We start from the raw sequence: 14,895 nt of genomic DNA on the forward strand, positions 1-14,895 counted from the left end.
AACCCTGAAATATGTAAATCAGATTTGGTCCTGCTCCAATAGGAACACTCTAGCCCACATTTACAGGCAAGGTCCAGTCTGAAATTAAAAATAAGCAACCTCATACTGGTTGCAGCCTTGATATATGGTTCAGCACAAGAAATACGTTGCATCCCCTGACCTCAGAGGTTGCAAAATCAGTGCCACACACAGGCTCCTCGGCATACTTTTCTTTGTAACATTGGTTTTGTAGTGGAAGGGGTACCTTCCAATCCAAAAACGACACTTTATGGCTTTCCCCACCTTGTACGAGTGCTGTACAATGCAGGACGCATACAACGTTGGAAAAAGGGGGAGAAATGAAAAAATGTCTCCTCCTATGCCTGCCTCGATGGGTCTTAAGATGTTGGGCTCAAATTCCTCTCTACCAATGTTTGTAGATAGGCAGTTGGGTTAAAACCAATGGTTAGTAGCACTGGAACACCCATGCACCATCCATGGAACGCCCACTTGGTGCAAAATACTGCATAGCTGTGCGTAGTGCAACTTTACATTGCTTTGGGCTGCTATACAACATGAATAGGGATGTGTGTTGGATAGTAAATCCCACCCTAACACTTTGTGTCGGGTTTGCATGGCATTAATGAACCTGGGCCTGAGTGTCAGTAAGCATTGATGAGTATGAGTGAGATTAGAAGCGAATGAAAGCGAGTGAGTAATAATAAATGACTGTAAGGGAGTGGAAGAGAGTGAGTGTTATGTTAGGATCATGTGACATGCCTTCCTGGAAAAAATCTGGGTCAAGGGTCATAGGATGTCAGTTCCTGTGATGAAATTAAGGTCACTTCAGCTACCCGTGGCAGCCAGGTCTTGAGTTGTTTCCTGAAGGAGAGATGGTCCAGGGTCAGCTGTAGGTGAGTGGGGAGGGAGTTCCATGTCTTGGCTGCCAGGTAGGGGAAGGATCTTCCTCCGACGGTGGATTTGCGGATTCGTTGGACGGAGGCGAGGGCGAGGCTGGCGGAACGGAGTTGGCGGGTGGGTGTGTAGAATGTGAGTCGGCTGTTGAGGTACTTTGGGCCCGTGTTGTGGAGAGCCTTGTGTGCGTGGGTGAGGAGTCTGAACGTGATCCTCTTGCTGACGGGGAGCCAGTGCAGGTCTTTCAGGTGGGCAGAGATGTGGCTGTGGCGAGGGATGTCCAGGATGAGTCGTGCTGAGGCGTTCTGAATGCGCTGGAGTCTTTTCTGTAGTTTGGCTGTGGTTCCAGCATAGAGGGTGTTCCCGTAGTCCAGACGGCTGGTGATGAGGGCCTGGGTGACCGTCTTCCTGGTCTCGGTGGTGATCCATCGGAAGATCTTTCGGAGCATGCGCAGGGTGTTGAAGCAGGATGAGGAGACGGCGTTGACTTGCTTGGTCATCGTGAGGGAGGAGTCCAGGATGAAGCCTAGGTTGTGTGCATGGTCCGTTGGGTTGGGTGCGATTCCCAGGGCGGGGGGCCACCAGGAGTCGTCCCAGGTGGAGGGAGATGGTCCGAGGATGAGGACTTCCGTCTTGTCTGAGTTCAGTTTCAGCCGGCTGATCTTCATCCATTCCGCAACGTCTTTCATTCCTTCCTGGAGGTTGGCTTTGGCGGAGGCGGGGTCGTTGGTGAGGGAGAGGATCAGCGTAGGAGATGAAGTTGAGGTTGTGTTGGCGTGCGATGGCTGCGAGAGGGCTCATGTAGACGTTGAAGAGGGTGGGGCTGAGTGAGGATCCTTGCGGAACGCCGCAGGCGACTTTGGTGGCCGAGGAGCGTAACGGGGGAGGCGGCCTCTCTGGGTTCTTCCGTCGAGGAATGAGATGATCCACTCCAGGGCCGCTCCTTGGATTCCGATGTTGCTGAGGCGCTGTATCAGGGTGCGGTGGCATACGGTATCGAAGGCTGCTGAGAGGTCCAGGAGGATGAGGACGGCAGTTTCTCCGTTGTCGAGCAGTGACCTGATGTCGTCGGTGGCTGCGATGAGGGCGGTCTCGGTGCTGTGGTTTGCTCAGAAGCTGGACTGTGAGGGGTCGAGGGATCCGTTGGTCTCGAGGAAGGCAGAGAGTTGTCTGTTGACGGCCTTCTCGATGACTTTGGCTGGAAAGGGGAGGAGCGAGATGGGGCGGAAGTTCTTGAGGTCCATGGGGTCCGCAGTGGGTTTCTTCAGGAGGGCACTCAGCTCGGCATGTTTCCAACTCTCCGGGAAGGTGGCAGATGCGAAGGAGCTGTTAATGATGTTCTGGAGTTGGGGTGCGATGGTGGAGTCGGCTTTGTTGAAGATGTGGTGTGGGCAAGGGTCGGTAGGGGAGCCGGAGTGGATGGTGTTCATCAGGCGGGTGGTGTCTTCAGTGCTGACCGGGGTCCAGGTGCAGAGGGTGGTGGTGGGGGGCGTTGGTTCGGTGGTTGGGTCCGTGGTCTGCGCACCGAAGCTGTTGTGTATGTCTCCTTCTTAAATATTGACAATAAAATGCATGGCACAACTGAAATGGTTGTTATTTATAAAACATTAGAAGTAAAGTAGACATATCAGTGAATGTTTTTCATTGTAACACGTTTATTGCAAGCATGTGGTGGCCACATTTAGGTGGTGCGATGTTTTCGGTATACAACTGTTACAACGAAGTTTTTACAACGCACTACCATTACAACGCAGGCATTACCACGCATACCATTACAACGCATTGCGCTGGGGGGCGCTCTAGGATAGGGAATAAGTATAATTTTATATCCAACACCTTCCCTAGTGTCCACGGGGCCTGGAGTTGGAATATAAAATTATACTTACCACTATCCAGCACCTCTAAGCGCTATGCGTTGTAACGGTATTCGTTGTAAATACCGCGTTGTAATGGTATGCGTGGTAAAAGTATGCGTTGTAACGTCATACATCCGATGTTTTCATTTGATTTTTGTGGCATTGTTAGACCTGTCATCTGTAAGGTGTTCTTCCCCAAATACTTTTACCTGCTTAGCTCCTCTATCTTCTTTATCTATTTGTTGGCCTTAGGCTTATAACTTTAGCACTACTAACTAGTGTTAATGTGGATATGCTTCTCCCCTAAACATGGTGATGTTGGTGCATACATGACTGTCATATTTTGTTCACTGATAAGTCCTTTGTGTGTATAGCATATACCAAGGGCCTGGAATCTAAATGCTACTAGTGGGCCTGCAGCACTGGTTGTGTCACCTATACAAGTTTCAACCACAGAAAGAAGCAATATTTCAACCACAGAAAGAAGCAAGAAAAAGGAGAGGAATCACAATAGCTGTAGCACTGAGAAACCTTAAAATGAAAGCTGCTGGCCGTAGCTTTACCCCACTACTACAAGTGATCCAAGCAAAACTAACATCAGCTATTACTTACGGAAGCGAATGCCTCCGAGGGAGGGACGGGCAGATATTGGACAACACAACAGCCAGGGCAATGCAAATTATATTCAACCTGCCTAATTATACCTCGCAGGCACAAATAAGGCTTGAATTTGGCCTGAGGAATCAAAGAGTAGAAAGAATGGGTGCCTACGCTAAAGTTGGCATTAAATACAGGGAGCCGAAGTCTCAAGCTTGAATCACCATCTCTGGAAGGAGTTAGAAAGAAAAAATAAGTGTGCAGCTGCAAACTATTTAAAGCACTCAATAGACTCCTTGGAACTACAAGACGCCTGGAAGAAAATTGGATCTCATAATATCTTCAAACAACTAGTAAATAAATCTGTAAGGATAATTTCGCTGGTAAAGGACAAAGCAACAAGGCTGGACGTCATCCAAAATTATAAGAGCAGCTCTTGTCAAAGCTACCTCGGAGTCGGTTACACACGGATCACAAAGGAGAAGTTTATACGACTACGGCTGGGCATTCTTCCATCACAATACCACCTTTCACAGTGGAAAAGGCTCCAAACGATAACAAATTGCCGGTTATGCGGGGACCTAAAAGAGGATATCCTTCACTTGATATGTATTTGCAAAGGACTGGAAAAGGAGGGCAGATATCATTTAAAACCAACCCTAAAGAAACTCGGAAGAAGAACATGCCCGCAGATGGTCAAAGCATGCTCTGAGGGGAAAAAGATCCAATTAGCAAGTCATCTTGTTAAATTTCTGGAAAAAGCGGAAAAAAGCAGAACGCCAGAAGGGAGAGATTGGACGAAGAAAACCCATTCGGCATTTCTATTGCCCCACTCGGTAACGACAAGGATCAACTACCTCAACTTTAAAACCTTGTAAGAAATGATATTTGTCATTAAATAATATGAGCTGCGCGCCCAGACAACCTGGCAGTACCCATTTTAATTCACAAAAATATCAAATTCTTCCTTTTTTTGAACAAGTCTGTATATTTCCGTCACTATGGACCGGTTACACCGTTCCAAAACTGCAGAAGCTGTTTGCAACCAGCAATAAGACTCCCTCGAAGGAGTCGCTCCCACCTGAGGGTGCTGCTCTAAATCGCCCCAAGATCCTGCAGTCGCAAGGATTTTAATATAGACACTTTGGGCCACATAACGATTTACTTTTATCTTATTTCACGGAAAGTGCTAACAATGCCTACATTTTTAGAATGCGCTTTTTAGCCTCATGAAATTTTGTTCGATATTTTAAGGAAATTTTAACAGATTTATTTATAAAAAGGATTGTACCAGATACATTTGTATTTTAAGTTCGTTTACATGTATTACATGTAGCTGATTGCAATGGCTTTAATTAACTGAGCAATAAAGAATTACTATTTACTGTACAAGTAGCCTTTCAAACCTGTCTCAGGACTGCCAAAGCAGACCTGTGGGTGCGTTTTATTGCCACTTTGGCTTGGCCTAGAAAAACATATGCCAAGCCTTGAACTCCCCTTTAAGTACGCATAAATCACCCCTAAGGTATGCCTTGGGTAGCCCTAAGGGCTACTCCTCTCATAGACTAGAACTGGGAATTTCCTAAAAAACTTTAAAGCTGTAATTACTGATTAGAAAGGAGTGGCTGGATCATGTTTTATATCTTTTGAATAGTCATGAGAAATCCTCTTTCATGGTACAAATGGCTTTTACATTACTATCTAAGAAATGCCAATTTTAAAATGTGAACATTCCTCTGCTTTTAACTTAGCTCTGCGTGCCTGCAGCCTGTCTCCAATACACGTCTAGGGTGGGTGTGAGGTACCGGGTTTTTAGGGACCCGGCGGTGCCAGGGGAACAACACCCAGAGACCTCTTGGTTCTTCCTGTTTTGGACCACAGAAACACGGAGTCTTCTAGGTGATGTCAAAGATCGAGTTTTATTGGCTGCAACCAAGTAACAAGCGTCCTAGAAGTACAACAGCACGGTTCGTATATTCTCAGGAGACTGTTCGTTTTTACAGAGCCAGCCTTCTCTTTTTATACACAATATTACACTTCAGGCAAGAATTCTTTGTTTTACGATACAACCATATACATATTTTTACAACAAAGAAAAAGCAAAGTCATGACGGCCAGCCCATATTTTCGTTTGTCCAGTTTGTGATGGATTACCCAGCAAGGCCCAGAACTTCCATCAGATATCGATGAAACCCCAATAAAATCGGGCACCTTCTCCTTGTAAAACTAGCCATAAAGAAGAAACAGGGACAGGTGTGTGTATGATAAAGCGTGGTTTGTATGCAGTGAATGGTTTATGACATGTTGTGCCTTGATGCTAATCTCACTCGGCCATTGGGTTGGGAACTGCCCGAACAGGTTTGGCTGGAGGCAGTGGAGGCAGCTCGCCCAGGTCACAAAGGAGTCAGCAAAGGTGTACGTGTCCTTTCAGCTCGAATTCAGCCTTGGTCAATTGACTATGTAAGGGCAATCACAAGATGGATGCCGCTCACAAAATGGAACCCGAGGGTTCAAGAAAGAAACTATGATTTAAGGATGATTGCATCACTCGATTATGACACAAATGCACAGGCACAATGTCCCAATCATTACCGGTCTGCCGATACCAAATTCGTCATAGTACGATGATATTTTCTGACACGAGTGTTGGGCTTCGGCACCATATTATAGCAGGGTCCATAATTTTCATTTCCACAGACCCTCCTTTTGCCATTATATAGGCAATAACTCATGCTAATCTGAGTCCAAATCTGTATTCATGAAGTCATGGAGATGCTGCTGTAGCATCATCCTGTTGCTTAGTTCGTCCCTGGACAAAGGCTTCCTTACACATGATGTGGCACAGAGGCCACATATTGCAGGAGCGCGCTGTACACACAGGCAGAACATGAACAGAATGGCTAAGACCATTCCAATGACTATCAGAACTTTCCATCCCCAGGCAGATATCAGTTCCCAGAACCACCCCAGCAAGGACCAGTCCCCTTTTTCCACATGAAGGGACTCAGAGATCTTATGCAATTTGGAGATGGCCTGGTATACTGTCGGAGCGTTATCTGGGATGAAAATGCAGCAACTGGATTGGATCACTTTACATACCCCACCAAGGTCTGCAAGTTTGACATCTAGGGCAACCCTGTTCTGAAGAGTCGTAAGGCGGTCCGACTGGAGCTCCGCAGTCACATTACTAAGGGCACCAGCCGTTTCGATCACGGCGGACTCAACTACCCTCATCAATTGGCGTATGTTCCTGCTGTTCACCATAGGCCCCCAAAACGGCAGAAAACCTTTTGCGAAATCTCCAAACTCCTGTTCCGTGGTGTCGTCTTTACTCACGACACCTCTAACTGTCCTTGTCCGATGGTAATCTGCCTCGGCTGTGTAGGTGGGTGGCAGCAGAAACGAGATAAAACATGTGCCCGAAAAGTCAGGGGGCAACCATGTGTATGCTCTATCATGGCAGACGAAGTAGGTACCCTTAGCTGCTAAGAATGAAGGAGATGTCTGAGACGAAAAGACATAAGTTTCAGTACAGACACTCTTCCCTAACTGAGCTCTGGGGTTTTTGCCATTTCCCTGCAGACATAGGTGACCTTGGTGGGGTACTATCCAGATTGGGGAGGATTTCTTTAATTTCTGACTCTGAGTCAAGGAAATTCCATATTGAGTGATATTCCATCTGCTGTAAGGCATCAATTCATCTCTGGGAATCGTTTTATATGTGTCGATATCCCTACTCATATTTCTAATTCCCACCACTAGCGCCTTGTTGCTTGAGTTTCTTCCTGGGACATATGGTTCGAGGGCAAACAGGAACATTGCTCGAAATGCCCATAGAGAACCATGGTAGCCAAATGGCAGGACAAAATACGGGATACCCTTATTTGTTGTGTGTGGCATGAGTCCACATACCCAACAGTTCGTTGTGTTCATTACAGACTGGTGCTGGTGTAGGAGTTGGACGAACGAGTTGTTTACAAATTCTAATTTTCTGGCAGACTCGTGTTAAGGTAGAGGGTGAAAAGAGTGCGGGGAAACAGTAGGAGGAGGTGTGGGCTGTGTAGTGTATGCAAATGAAACTCGAAAAGTGAATAAAGCATAACCAATCAAAAACATCATTATGCTACACAACATGAAAATGCATATTATTAAAAATGGTGTCTTTGCCATTACAGTGTATACTCTCTTTTCAAAGTTCGCTGATCTGGCAGGTCTCTCCATCTTGGGAAACTCCATCCTCTAAGTTGCTGCCCGCGGCGGGAGATTGATTCTGCTAAGTAGTGCTTCTGTCAATCCAGGGTAACTCCCTTGAACCAACAGAACTGTCGACATAACCATCTCCAGCTGCACTCCAAAGACTGCGGCAACCGCGACCCTAGCAGCAGAACCGGATGGCGGTTCGAAAATCAAAAATGAGCAAGTTTCCTGGATGAGAGAGCTGCACAATCAAAAAAAAGGAAAAAACTTTTTTTTTTATTTGTCCTTAGTTATAAGTCTTGGCCTCAAGTTATAGCGGTTTTGGCCAGGGGCTGTGTTGTCTTGAAATAGGAGTTCAGGCTCAGTAGTGTCCAATTGCATAGACGGTGGCACAGATCCTTGCAGAAGGTTATCGCTCTCCTTTTCTGTAGTAGTTCCTTTCAAACGTGCATCACTGAAGGTTACAAATCGTGGCACAAATTCAGTCTCTGAGTCGGCGACACCCTCCTGGACCCACCGGTCATAAGGCAGAGGCAGAGGGACCCGTTTGCAGTGGGTCCCGTGGATCCAGTTCTTCTTTCCCTCCACACGAACGGCTGATCTTGTGGAAAGAAGGACGAGGTGTGGGCCGGTCCACCTGGGCTGTTCGTTCTTTGTTCGCTGGAAGTTTTTCACCAATACCCAGGATCCAGGATCGATTTGATGTCCTGGAGCTTCAGAGACCGAAGGCAGAGAGTCATGGACCTGTTGGTGTAAAACACGCAATTTAGCCGTCAATTCGTGCAAATAGTCAAGCAGTACAGGATGCTCTATCTCACTGAGCTTTCTAGGCCTTGGTACTCCCCATATGTTAGCTGGGCGACCGAACACGATCTCGTGTGGACTAAGTCCCACTCTAGAGTGGACAGTCGTTCTCGTGGATAGGAGTGCCAAAGGCAGAGCGTCAGGCCATTTAAGACCTGTGCTTGCCTGAATCTTAGCTAGCTTCAACTTCAACGTGCCGTTGTAACACTCTACTAGTCCAGCTGATTGGGGGTGATTTGCAGCGTGGAACTTCTGGTGTATGCCTAGACTCTCACACACTCTCTTCATCACTCGTCCCACGAATTCACTCCCAACCATTCTCGGCATTCCGAACCTAGGGAAGAATTCTTTGACAAGGGCTTTGGCTGTGGACAAGGCAGTATTATCCTTAAGGGGATAGGCTTCCACCCACCTGGAAAAGGCACAAACAACAACAAGTACGTATTTCAGATTGTTGCACCTCGCCATGTGGATGAAATCTAGCTGCAAAACCTCGAACGGATACATTGGAGGCGCAAAATGACCAGCTGGAGTTGGAGTTCCCTTGCCAGGATTGTACTTCAAACACACCATACAGTTCTTGACCACATTCTCTGAACATTTAGGGATTCCACTATTCTGCCATACTGGAGCCAACAACTTACAGATCCCTTTCACACTAATGTGAGCCATTCCATGAGCCATTGTCACCACTGCAAGCACATATGCGTCGGGTAACAACCATCTCTGATGTTCTGACAATTCGACCCAACAACCATTCGCATCCAATTTACCCTTGCTTTCTCTCCATTCATTCACCTCTTTCTCTGTGGCTTCAGACTGTATCGATTTCACACTCTCAATGGTGTCTTCACACATGCCAACATCGCCAATCCATCTCGCAGGGCCTGCAACATACATTCGACTCATCACGTTCCTTGCAGTTTCTTTTGCAACTTCATCTGCAAATGCATTTCCACAACCAAACATCATCCGTCAACTTTCTGTGTGCACTGCATTTCACAATCGCAACTTGTAGTGGCAAGGTCAGTGACTCGAGGAGCTCATTTACTAACTGACCATGTTTGATTTTCGTGCCATGCGAAGTCAGGAACCCACGTTCACGCCACAATCGTCCAAAACTGTGAGCCACGCCAAAGGCGTATTGGCTGTCCGTGTACACATTCACTTGCTTTCCTTTTGCCAACACACACACTCTTGTAAGTGCAATCAACTCTGCTGCTTGCGCAGAATTGTGTGGGATACGTGCAGTTTCTACAATCGTTTGCAATGTTGTCACAGCATATGCTGCAGTCGTATCACCATTCGGCAACTTGAAACATGAACCATCAACCCATAAAGCATCATTACATTCAGGAAGAGGAGTGTCCTGCAAGTCTACTCTCCCTTTTGTCTCTTCCTCTGTCCTAAAACAGCAGTCATGTTGTTCGATCTCATCTGTCTCTACTGGAATGGGCAATAACGTGGCTGGGTTGAGTGTATCACACCTCTTTATGTGTATGTGACTCGCTAGCAGTGTCAGCTCATAACTTGACAATCGAGCACTAGTTAAGTGCTGTGTCCTTGTTCTGTTTAGCAAAATGTCTACTGCATGTGGGACCATAACGACTAGTGTATTATTCATTACTATCCCAGCAGACTGTCGAATACAGACCGCTGCTGCCGCAGTGGCCCTCAAGCAACTTGGCAATGCCTTAGCTACCGGGTCTAGAGTCACTGAAAAGTACGCCTATGGACGCTGTTTGTCCCCAAAGGACTGTGTCAGGACTGATAATGCGCAACCTTCCTTCTCGTGGACATACAACGTAAAAGGCTTACTGTAGTCGGGGGCACCCAACACAGGAGCCGAACACAATGCATCACGCAATTCGTGAAAACTTTTCTGGCTCTCTTCAGACCACGGAATGGGTTTTGGCATATCCTTGCATGTTAATGCCACCAAAGGTTTGGCTAGTAAAGAGAAATTTGGAATCCACTGTCTGCAGTACGATGTGATACCCAAGAAAGCACGCACTTCTCTCTGTGTCCTCGGGACACTCAATTTTGCAATTGCCTGTATTCTCTCTGGGGTCAACTTCCTTCCCTCCTTCGATAAGATGTGACCTAAGTAGGTCACTTCTTGTCGGCAATATTGTAATTTCGAAAGAGAGACTTTGTGCTTCATATCACATAGATGACGCAACAATGACAAAGTGGTTTGCTTGCAAATCTCCTCAGTATCTGCAGCGACCAGCAAATCATCGACATACTGAATAAGCGTCGCACCATCAGGTAGAACAATCGTGTCAAGCTGTGATTTCAGAGCTTGACTGAATATTGATGGACTTTCACAGTAGCCCTGAGGAGCGCGTTTGAAGCGGAAGCTTCGTCCTCCCAAATTGAAGCCAAAAATGTCTCTGCTCTCCTCGGCAATCGGGATGCTGAAGAAAGCATTCTTCAAGACAATCACCGAGAACCAAGTGGCTGACGCTGGAACCATAGTCAATAAGGCAGTGATATCAGGGACAACTGGAAACTGTGGCACAACAATCTTATTCACTTCTCTGAGGTCAATCACAAATCTATACACAGGTGGCTGAGAAGGATCAGTACGCTTCAAAACTGGCAGAACAGGACTATTACAGATGTTACCTGCTGTCTCTTCAATGACATCTTTCTCAATCAGATCGTAAATGATTGCTAACAACGCTTTTTCACCTTCGCTAGAGATCTTGTATTGGGGAATACGTGGCAATCTAACATTGGCTTTCAACGTTATAACATATGGCGCTATTTCGAAAAGACCCACATCATTTAATCCATTAGCCCAAAGTATATCTGGAAGAGAAGACAATTCGGTTGGAATATTTCCCCTTGACAAATACATTGGAGCAATTACTTCCTTACCTAGGGTAAGCTGTACTCCCGAAGGAGAACAGTACAAAGTCGCATATAGTCTCTTTAAGAGATCCAATCCCAACAAGTTTTCACCACAACCTGTCGTAAGAATGAGAGGTGCTTCTAATTCACATGGCCCAACAGAAAGGGACATAGGACTAGAGATCTGGTTCCTAACCGGGGCGCCAGAAAAACCTACTGAAACATTCATTTCGCCAGACAAAGGTGCGCCAGGAAGTTTTGAGTGCATAATAGAACTCTTTGTAGCACCAGTATCCAGCAGAAAAGGCTCTGACACACCTGATGTAATCACCTCAACATAAGGTCCATTCTGATCTACTGGAACCGAAACAACTCCCTCTCTTTGTCCATGGCTGTCCTAGCAATCATTACCCTCATTTTCGTTCTCTGCATAGTAGTCATCAGCATTGTACAGGCCTGTCCTAGAAGACGCATTATTCTGTTGGTCAAAGCTGTTCATAGAATTCTGAGGCGGAAAAGGACGAGCGTTCTGGGGGAAATTTCCACGACCCCTACCTCTAGGAGCCTGTGGAATACCTCTACCTCTTGCACCAGAAACACCATTCAAACGTCGCAGTAAAGCCGGACAACTATTCTTGAAATGACCCTCTTCCTTGCAATACGCACACTGATTCGGACCATAAGGTAAACGCTGTTGAGAAGACTCGTTTCTTTGCGAGTTCCTCGAATACTGCTGAGGTTGCTGATAATCGTGCTGAGTAGCAGTACGAGGTGGATAAGCTTGCTGTAGAAGGACTTTAGTTTTCAATTCTTTAGTCTTTTTATCTGCCTTCTCTAGCTCGTCTTTGCGTCTATTCTCGTAGTACTGGGCTGTAGCTAGAATCTGCGCTGACGTGGAAACAGCCCAAGCACTCTCTGAATCCTTCAATTTATTACACAGTTCAGGAAGTAAATTATGTACAAATTTATCTACAAACAGTCTTTGGCCACCCTCGGTAGCCATATCCTGACCACTATGATCGACGAAAGTCTCTTCAAACCTCGTGAAAAAGTCAGACACATTCTCATCTTTCTTCTGCTTGCATGCAGACAACTTGTTCCAATTTACACGCAATTCGGGCATCAAAGTCTTCATGTACGTGATAATTCTACCAGGAAGTTCTGCTACCAAAGGCTCGGGCTTAGAGCCACCAACTTGTCTAGCATTAGCAGCAGCAATATTAACCCATGTATCACCTAACTCTTGGTCATGATCTGCATGACGAATCTTTCCCCATAAAGGCTGTGGAACAACATTTCCAAACAACATGTCTACATCGGCTAGATTCATTATACAGGAGCTGGCAGTCTGTGATAACTCCTTGTAGTACCCTGCAGGATTTTTACCGGGATCAGGCAATGTCTGCTTTAGAGCTAAGACCTCAGATCTTTTCCAAGGGACATGTACCCATACACGCTGAAAATGCGGCGGAATTGCTGGATTCGCGTTAGGATCACCTTCCCTCCAAACTGGAGGAACCTCTCTCATGGGATACTGTCGCGCCTTTTTCCTGTCTGGCATGTCATATTCAGACAGTAATCTGGAACTGCTTCCCTTACTCCTATAAGACAATAACATTTCAATTGCTGGTTCAACATCGGCACCCACAATCATGCCTTCTCCAAACTTGAATCGCATACGGAATAATTTTTGCATATTGTATTCTGGATCATTTCCCTTCAAATCTTCACAGAGATATACACACATCTGTTCAAATACATATCGCTGTGTAGATGCTTCCCACTGACTGAAAACTTCTATAACGGACTGAACGTCATACTTTACAGTATTGGTATCCCAATTACGTGCTAACTCATTCAGTACTTCTCTCTCTTGATAATCAGGCAGTCGACTCCGCAACTGTCTACGTTCTGTTTTAGGGGTCGTATTAGGCGACCCAAAGAAAGGTGAGAAAAGACCAGTGACAGTGTCTGCTACTCTCTGTCGAACAGAAGGAGAAGCTTGCGGAACGGCAGAAATTCCAGAAAAGACAGGCTGATGTAAAGCAGGAGTCGAGGCAGTAGCAGAAAGAGTATTAGGATAAGCAATTGGAGCAGTAGGCGAAGTCGTAGAAAAGGTAGATGGAGTATGTAGCAAAGGCGGCGGCCCTTGAGAGGGCTGCGCCGGAGGAGTAGAAACCAGCTGAAGAGGAGCTGGTGCTTGTGGAAGAACTGGAGTTCGTGCAGAGGGGCGTGGAATAACAAAACGTTGCGGGATGCAGTAGCATCTTGTGCATAGGGGGGTGGCGAACTCAATAAGTGGGGCATTAGAGGATCGCTATCAAGTTTCTCTGTTGATCCTTGTCCTCTACGTGGCAGAACTGGATAGCATTTGTCTACCGCTAACTTCCTACTTCTAAACATTTGTTCACTCTCTTGCTCTTCCTCATTATCCCTGAATGCAATGGCAGCTTGTACCATTGACATATCTCTTTTATTCTTCTTTGCTAATTTCATTTCTTTCTGTTTGGCTTCTTTACGCCATAGGCGAAAGGAGTCAAACATCGTCGGCCGGGCTTTTTTCTTGAACAGTTTCACCTCTAGATTATCTAATATTTCTGTGTCAAAGCTACCATATTGGGGCCATTTTAAAACACCATCTTTCCTGGTGTATTTTATCCACACTTCATTATACGTGATAGGGCCTACGCCGTGCTTCACGTAGAGCTCATATGTTGGAGTTCCAATCGGAGGAACCGGACACGAGTCCTCCAATCGGGAGTCCCTATTATTACAACCAAGACAAAACAAGTTTCCAAGTCTGCTAAAACCAGGCATCTTCGCTCTCTAGTCTAGCTTCAAACTTCAAAGGATTATTGATTACGATATTTCTCGTGAATACACGAGTCCTTCGGCTTTGGCGCTTGCAAGTTCCAAATCAAAGCGTATCTCAAGGATACCAAAACTAAGGATCAAACTAAGGACTGGGAGACGCTCCACTTATACTTAACTGAAGTACTGATGATCGAAGACTCGTCTATCGTTTCGCTCTACCAAGCATCAATGGGTCCAAAACAGGGCGATAGTCAGGGCAGCAGTCCTTCGTAGCCGTCGGGACGCGGGGAACCTCGCAGCAAAGACCTTCGGAACCACGTCGACATACAGGGGTTGCTGAAGTGGCTGGCCGTCCTCTGGAATTTTCACACGAAGCTCCTCACGAACATCTGGCTTGGACCGACACCGCTTGATACCGCCCCGAGTTGGGCGCCAAACTGAGGTACTGGGTTTTTAGGGACCCGGCGGTGCCAGGGGAACAACACCCAGAGACGTCTTGCTTCTTTCTGTTTTGGATCACAGAAACACGGAGTCTTCTAGGTGATGTCAAAGATCGAGTTTTATTGGCTGCAACCAAGTAACAAGCGTCCTAGAAGTACAACAGCACAGTTTGTATATTCTCAGGAGACTGTTCGTTTTTACAGAGCCAGCCTTCTCTTTTTATACACAATATTACACTTCAGGCAAGAATTCTTTGTTTTACGATACAAGATTATATACATATTTTTACAACAAAGAAAAAGCAAAGTCATGACGGCCAGCCCATATTTTCGTTTGTCCAGTTTGTGATGGATTACCCAGCAAGGCCCAGAACTTCCATCAGATATCGATGAAACCCCAATAAAATCGGGCACCTTCTCCTTGTAAAACTAGC

The sequence above is a fragment of the Lissotriton vulgaris genome, chromosome 2_1 (assembly GCF_964263255.1).
Source record: "Lissotriton vulgaris chromosome 2_1, aLisVul1.2, whole genome shotgun sequence".
NCBI classification, from domain to species: Eukaryota; Metazoa; Chordata; class Amphibia; order Caudata; family Salamandridae; genus Lissotriton; species Lissotriton vulgaris.